This window comes from Peromyscus leucopus, chromosome 14, assembly GCF_004664715.2.
Source record: "Peromyscus leucopus breed LL Stock chromosome 14, UCI_PerLeu_2.1, whole genome shotgun sequence".
In the NCBI taxonomy this organism is placed as follows: Eukaryota; Metazoa; Chordata; class Mammalia; order Rodentia; family Cricetidae; genus Peromyscus; species Peromyscus leucopus.
Window position 1 is genome coordinate 55,562,237 of NC_051075.1, and position 7,094 is coordinate 55,569,330.

Genomic DNA, 7,094 nt, shown 5'->3' on the forward strand with positions numbered 1-7,094 from the left:
CTACAGGATTGACCAGGGTATAGGGCCTTGGTTGTTTTTTTTTTCCTTGAAGGCCTATGGAGAAAGGGAGAACTTGGGAGGTTTGGATCTTTGTCTTTAAGGGTTCTAAGCAAAGGATAACAGATAATACACACATTTTGGAAAGTGGATTCTAGAAAGGTTGTCCATTCTGCAGAGGAGCAAGGAGCCTGCCTGCTGTCCCTTGGATGATCACTAGAGGGAGACCTGGGCTCAGAAGTCACACTACATTGGCCTATTGAGGGGTGGCAGGTCCTGCCTTGGAGGAAGCGCACAACTGAGGTGGCCAGAGCCCCGTACACAGGTGGAGGTGGACTTGCTGGATTACCCACGAAGGCAGGAAGAAGAAGGTCTCCAGATGTGCCGTGGAAACCTGGTCTTCAATGCACTGTCTCCTTTCAACAAAGCCTCCTTTTCATGCTATTGCTGTGTGTCCACTCCGTGTGTGTAGACACCCCCATGGAGGCCTGCCAGGCCCAACTCTGTCCACCACTACAGAGAGCCTCTCAGGCACACGGGGCAGACTAGTGGAAAGATGGATCTTCAGACAAGGCTTGTGCAGGCGGGAGCAGCAGGGTCAGGCCTCTTGGGAAGAGAATACCAGGACTTGGGGGACAGTCTGGGGGGCGGGGGTGCAAGGGCGCTGAGTAAAAGCTTCCATTGAGTCTGTTGGGAGGGGTGTATCTAGAGGAGGGGGCACCTCCAAAGTGGGGACCAAAGGATGTGAGTCCTTCTACACTCACTCCCTCTGAAGCAAAAGGATGTTGCCGTGTCTCACCCCCACCCTGTCCCATCCCTTCTCTCTCCTTTCTTCCCTTCTCTTCCCCCCCCCATCTCTCCTCCCCTCTCTTCTCCTTCCCCTTTTTTTGCAATGCCTGGGATTAAACACAGGACCCTCACCCATGCTAAGCAAGAACTCCACCACTGAGCTCCGCCCCGGCCGGCCCAGTTATCGACTTTGCTAACAGTTGGGGGGTTTGCAGTACAATGCCTTCTCTTTCCCCACCTGTTTGTGTGACAGCCAAGCCACCTTTCCTTTCCTCTGTGGTCGTGGTCGCTGGCCTCCCAGTGTCGAAGGGGTGCCTCTTCCCTACCTGGGCTAGGTTTATCTGCTGACCTAACAAATAAAACAACAAACTGGAGAGATGGCTCATTGGGTAAGAGTGCAGACTGCTCTTTCAGAGGACCCAGGTTCAACTCCCAGCAGCCACATGGCAGCTCACAACTGTCCTCAACTCCAAGATCTGACACCCTCACACAGACCCACAGGCAAAAATACGAATGCAAATAAGAAAATAAAACACAAGCGTTCTAGATCCTCCAAGGTGCTCTGGCTTCCTCCTCGTTGCAACTTGGCTCATGGCTCAAGGGAAGATATATGCTGCTTCCCAAGGACACCGAGCCTTCCCTGTGGAGCAGCCCACGAGATGCAGAGGTCACACCTCTGCCCACAGCCAGGTGTGAAGTCAGTAGTCTTGTCCTATTGAACTTCCAATGTCTCTAGCAATCCCTGCAGCTTGAGAACTCTTTGGGGGTGATCCTGACCCTCACACACTGTCTCTTTAGGATGCTCCCTGACAGCCTTTCTCAAGAGACTCTGAACCGCACATACAAACCTGGTAGGCTGCTCCCCAGTAGAGCAAGATCTGAAATATTTATCACTTGAAGTCACTAAGTGGGCTGCCTGGCCGATCACACAGCCATAAATAGCCATTATATTACAGGCTTCCAGAGGGTTCTCAATAAAGAGCACACACATTTCCTTCTTGGGTCTTCAACCAAGAAAGGATAGTAATAAGAAGAAGCTGACACAGAGGTGGAATAGCACTTTTATTATTGATAAGGGCTGGACAGCAGGATGTGGTCGTAGGTCTTCAGCTGCCAAGTCTGCTACTACTGAACCCCAGATGTTAGGTAGCCTCACCCACACAGTCCCAAGGAGCACTAAACACAGTGAACACAGACAGGAAGGAGAGCATACCTGAGCAGGTGGGCTCATGCCTCAGAGAGTCAAGGCAAAGATCTGAGCCAAGGTTGCCCAGATATTTGCCCCAAATCAAGAGTGGGGAAGCGCCTGTTACTCCGCCATTTCCACTAGGGGAGGAAGGAGCAATGAGGTGAAAAGTTCCAGAAATTCTACCAATTAAACTTCCCTCGTGGGAAGGAAATGTGAAGAGCTTTACTGTAGTTTGATCTAAGTGGCCCCAAAGGTCTTTGTGGTAAAGGCTTGCTCCCCAGCATGGTGATAGTGGGTGCTATTGGGGACTGTGGACCTTAGGGGAGTAGAACCTTCTGGAAGGTCTTTAGGTCATGGGGGGGGGCATGTTCAAAGGGGATTTTTGAGACCCCACTCTCCTCTCCTCTCTATCACTGCTCTGAAGTGAGGGCTTCAACTCCATAGTACTTTGTCATGATGTCCTACTCGGACACAGGCCTGAAAGTGCCAGCCTTCAAACCTCCAGAACTGTGAGCGCGCAGCGGTCTTTCCTCTTTATGAGGGATTGCAGCTGTTATGGACAGTAATGGACAGCGGAGTGACGTAAGTGAGGAAGAAGGATGCTCTTTCAGATTCTTCCCTTCCACTGGGGGGCGCTCTCACGCACCTGTCGCCTTTCTCCCGTGGGATTGGTGAGCTCATGTCTTCTCCATCTCGGTACCCAACAGCCATACTTGTCCGTCTCTATCTATGGCGTCCTAGGAACTAGGAACTCGTGCTGACCGTCTCCACAGAGTAGAGCTCAGCACTCACGGGACATTGTCGTGATACTTCAGTCTTGCCCTTTTCATTGGGTGTTTGGGTACCAGGGACAAGGCCCACAGCCTCAAGTGTACCAAGTGAGTGCCCCACCAGCGAGTTACATCCATGACTCTTACATTTGCTGCTTTGGAAATAGGGATTTTTGTTTTCAGTCTGTCTTCTTTTCCCAAGCCTGGGGTTTTGTTAGCTCATTCATGCGGATAGAACAGATCGCCTCTGCGGGAATAGCATACAAATGTAAAATCAGTTTTTAAAACAAAGACCTTATCAGAGAGTTATCATTCTGTTTTATGAGTAGGACTGTAGTTTTGACATTTCTTTCCTTTTTCTTTCTTTCTTCCTTCCTTCCTTTTTCTTTCTTTCTTCCTCCCTCCCTCCCTTTGTTCCCTCCCTCCCTCCCTCCCTCCCTCCCTCCCTCCCTCCCTCCCTCTCTCTCTCTTTCTCTCTTTCTCTCTCTTTCTTTCTTTCTTTCTTTCTTTCTTTCTTTCTTTCTTTCTTTCTTTCTTTCTTTCTTTCTTTCTTTCTTTCTTTCTTTCTTTCTTTCTTATTTTGAAGCAGAGTCTCACTTTATAGCCCAGATTGACTTGGAACTTGAAATCCTCTGGCCTCAACTCAGCCTTCCAAGTGCAGTGGTTAAAGGCATGTACCACCATACCTGGCTCTTCTTAGAATACAGATTAAACTGTACATTTATTGGTAACTGGTTAGCAGAGAGTGAGAAATCCCATTATCTACCCACTGTCATTCAGTGAAAATACACACACATGCACACCCATTTCTAATGTACAGTTATCTTGGGAGTGGCTTATATTTTCTCTCTCTCCTCTCTTTCAAGAAGAACAAATCTAGATCAATTAAAGAGACGTGAGAAAGAATCCCTGAGAGAGAGAGTGACTTCCAGGGAGGAACACCATGTATCACTTTCTTTAAAACATGGTTCATTAATAATTTATTCTTATTTTGTGAACATTGGTGTTTTACCTGTAGGTGTGTTTGAGTGAGGGTGTCAGATGCCCTGGAACTGGAGTTACAGACAGTTGTGAGCTGCCATGTGGGTGCTGGAAATCGAACCCAGGTCCTCTGGAAGAGCAGCAGTGCTCTTAACCACTGAGCCATCTCTTCAGTCCCTCTTTAAATTTTTTTTTATTACATTTTATGTGTTTATTATGTGTGTATATGTGTGAAGGGCAGCGGACAACTTACCAGAGTCAGTTCTCTCCTTCTACCACATGGGGCCCAAGGAGCAAACAAACTCAGGGCGTCCAGCTCGGAGGCAACTTCCTTTACGTGCTGAGCCGTTTCGACAGCCCCAAATGGGTTTCTTGTGTGAGTGGAATTTGGGGAGAATTACACTTTTTTTCCCTTTGCTCTTTAAAAACCAAGCTAAAGGGCCAGCAGATCAAGGTGATGGCCACAGGTTCTTTCTATCCCAATACAGACATCCCTTTGTGATACAACATGACAGTGCTTTGTGCCATCAAGAGGTTATTGTCCTGTCCCTTGAAATCCAGCTGACTTTTGGCTTGCTGTGACCAGTAGAATGTATCAGATATGATGTGGAGGAGGAAGACCAGAGCCTGGACCTTCACAAATCCTGATGCCTCTGCCTTCACGGTCTTGGAATACAGTCCTGGGGTCACAGAGATGCTGGCCTCCCCCACTGTGTGAGGAAGGGCCATGAGGAGACCCCCGCAGTCCACCTGGCAGCAGCATCTGTGAGCTCTTGGGTGCTCCCTCCCCTACGCACAGGTTTGGAAAACACAAGCTGTTGTTGCTTCACACAAGGAGGGTGGCTCTTTCTGCAGCTACGGTGGCTGAGACAGTTCCTTTCACTAACCTCAGACTTCTCAGGCTCCTTCGTAGGCATTCATGTTCACATGCATGTAACTTCATGCTGAAATACATTCACACGAACATACCTGGATTACCTAGCACTTTCAGACGCCCGAGAGTACAGACTTGTACAGATGAACCTCTTCCTTACTAATGGAGGTCTAGGCAACTGCTAATTTTTCATTATGATGATCATATTGTAATGACTATCTCTGGGCCTTCATACCTCCCTGCTCCAGTCTATCCTGCCTACCACTGTATGGCTTGAAAGACCTAAGGCCTTCGGGGTACTTGTGGGGCTTTGGTCTTCTGGACTACCTTGAGAAGCTGACCCCTGTTCTTTCAAGAAAATGGAGAAACATTTGGGTACAGTGACCACTATACTCCTCTCTCTGGGCATTCTTAAAAAGCTGAAAACCAGGTGGGGTGGCACATGCCTTTAATCCCAGCACTTGGGAGGCAAAGGCAGGCAGATCTTTGAGTTCAAGGCCAGCCTGGTCTATCTACAGAGTGAGTCCCAGGACAGCCAGGGCAACACAGAGAGACCCTGTCTCAAACCACCTCCCACCCCTCAAAAAAACTGATGTACACTGTAGCCTTTTGAGGGTGATGATACAGCTACATTCCGGGGACACTGGAAAAGCATGCGGACCCAGTGGCCTTCTATGTGGCCTAAGATTATTGAAGAAATTTGCAGTGATGTGTCACTCTACAGTCCCTAGCATGCTCCATGCTGCTTGCGGGGGATTGGCTGAGGCCGTTCAGGAGAGGGTGAGGAGTGCGGATGTCTAGGATAGGGAGGAGGGATTGGGAATGGGCTCTGCATCCCGCAGTAGTATTTCTGCCAGAGGTGTTTGCGAGCTGCATGGGGGCTGCTGACAGAGTGCCGTGTCTGCCTCAGTGTGGATGTGACCAAACTCAGGGATGTGCTGCTGTTAAATGAAGCGAGGCATTTCCATGGCAACACATCTCTCTGCTCCCAGGCAGATGCCAAGCCCTGAAATTATATTTTTCTGGCTGAAAGCACCTCAATTGCTTCTAGTCTCCAAAGCAATGGGACTGTGGGGACACCAGATGCCTCAACCTTATTTCCAACATTCAAACAAAGCCTACGGGGTGATATGCGGGGGCACAAAGGGGTTTTGTTTGGGGGAAGGCCTGTAAGTAGCCAGTAGTTAAGGGGGCTGGACCGGCTCCATGTCTATCTCTTGGACCAGTGATCTGGGGTTAATGTCTTCCAGCGCTTCAGTCTAAAAGGAGGATCTGTACAACGAATGTAGACAGAGATGTCAATCATTTATTCCGGTAATCAGTGCCTTTCTGCCCATCCACTGTCCTTCTTTTGGTTTTGAAAGAGTTGGGTCCTATGTGTCAAGCATTCCTGCCTCCTTGGTCATAGGTAACTGGTCTGGGGCACACAGCTGACCCAAAGGTGGCCAAGCTAATTCTCTTCCATCCATTCAGGTGAGGCAGTGGCAGGCCCGTGGAAGCAAAATCATCAGAGTTGCCCTAAGATGGCTAAGAACACAGAGGGAAGTGGAGGACGGGAAGAGGACAACCGCTGTGTTCTGACATCTTTCCTGATTCTACTTACGGGAGGCTAGGGCCTACTTCCTGCAGTTGGCTGTGTTCCGTTTGCTCTTGTGACATGCTCCCTGACTAAGGGCATGAGTACTTCCGTAAAGTTCAGTTGGTGATACCCAGGGTGCCTTTTCTACCACAGTCCCACCCACAGGCACAGAGGCTCCCTCTCAACGAAGGAGGGTGCTTGAGAAAGCACAAAAGCAAAAGGATGGCTGTTGCGCTCCCACAGCGGTTTATGTGTAAAGTCTTGTGGGATCAGTGTCACGGCAAGACTAGGACCAAGAAGTTTTCTTCACATAACGATTTTTTTTATTGAGCAGCTACTATGCACCGCACACTGCTTCAGATGTCAGTGAAGCCGCTCCAAATAAGAGTGCCTTTGGGGAGTTTATTCTCCGGAGGACACAAACAATGAGTGCATAGAAGCTGTCGGAACAGATAGGGCTGTGGGCTATGAACACAAGTGATGCTCAGGCTATGAGTCACGCGCAATCGTTACATCAGGGTTACAAGTGTCCACAAATGTTGCCAGGTGCTTTTGTTCTCAGGAGAGGGATGAAACAGCTGAGATAATAGCTGCCCTTTGACCCAAATAATAGCAGGGTGAAAACCAGTTTTGCTTGCTGTCAGCCTTTATATCATTTGCTCCGGGAAGGCGGGCCTTCAGCTCTGGGTAAGGTGTCTTTCCTCCTATTGCACCTCGTGCCTGGCCCATCATCATAGCCTTGTGTTTTCTCCGCTCCCCATGAGACCTGAGGGTAGAGATGATGCCTGCCAACACTCAACTAACACAACGGCCCCTCACCGATGCTCAATAGTGGCCGACGAATAAACACCAGGACTGGATGCCTGGTCAGCAACCACACTCTTGTTTGGTTTTATATCTTTAGACAGCTTTTTC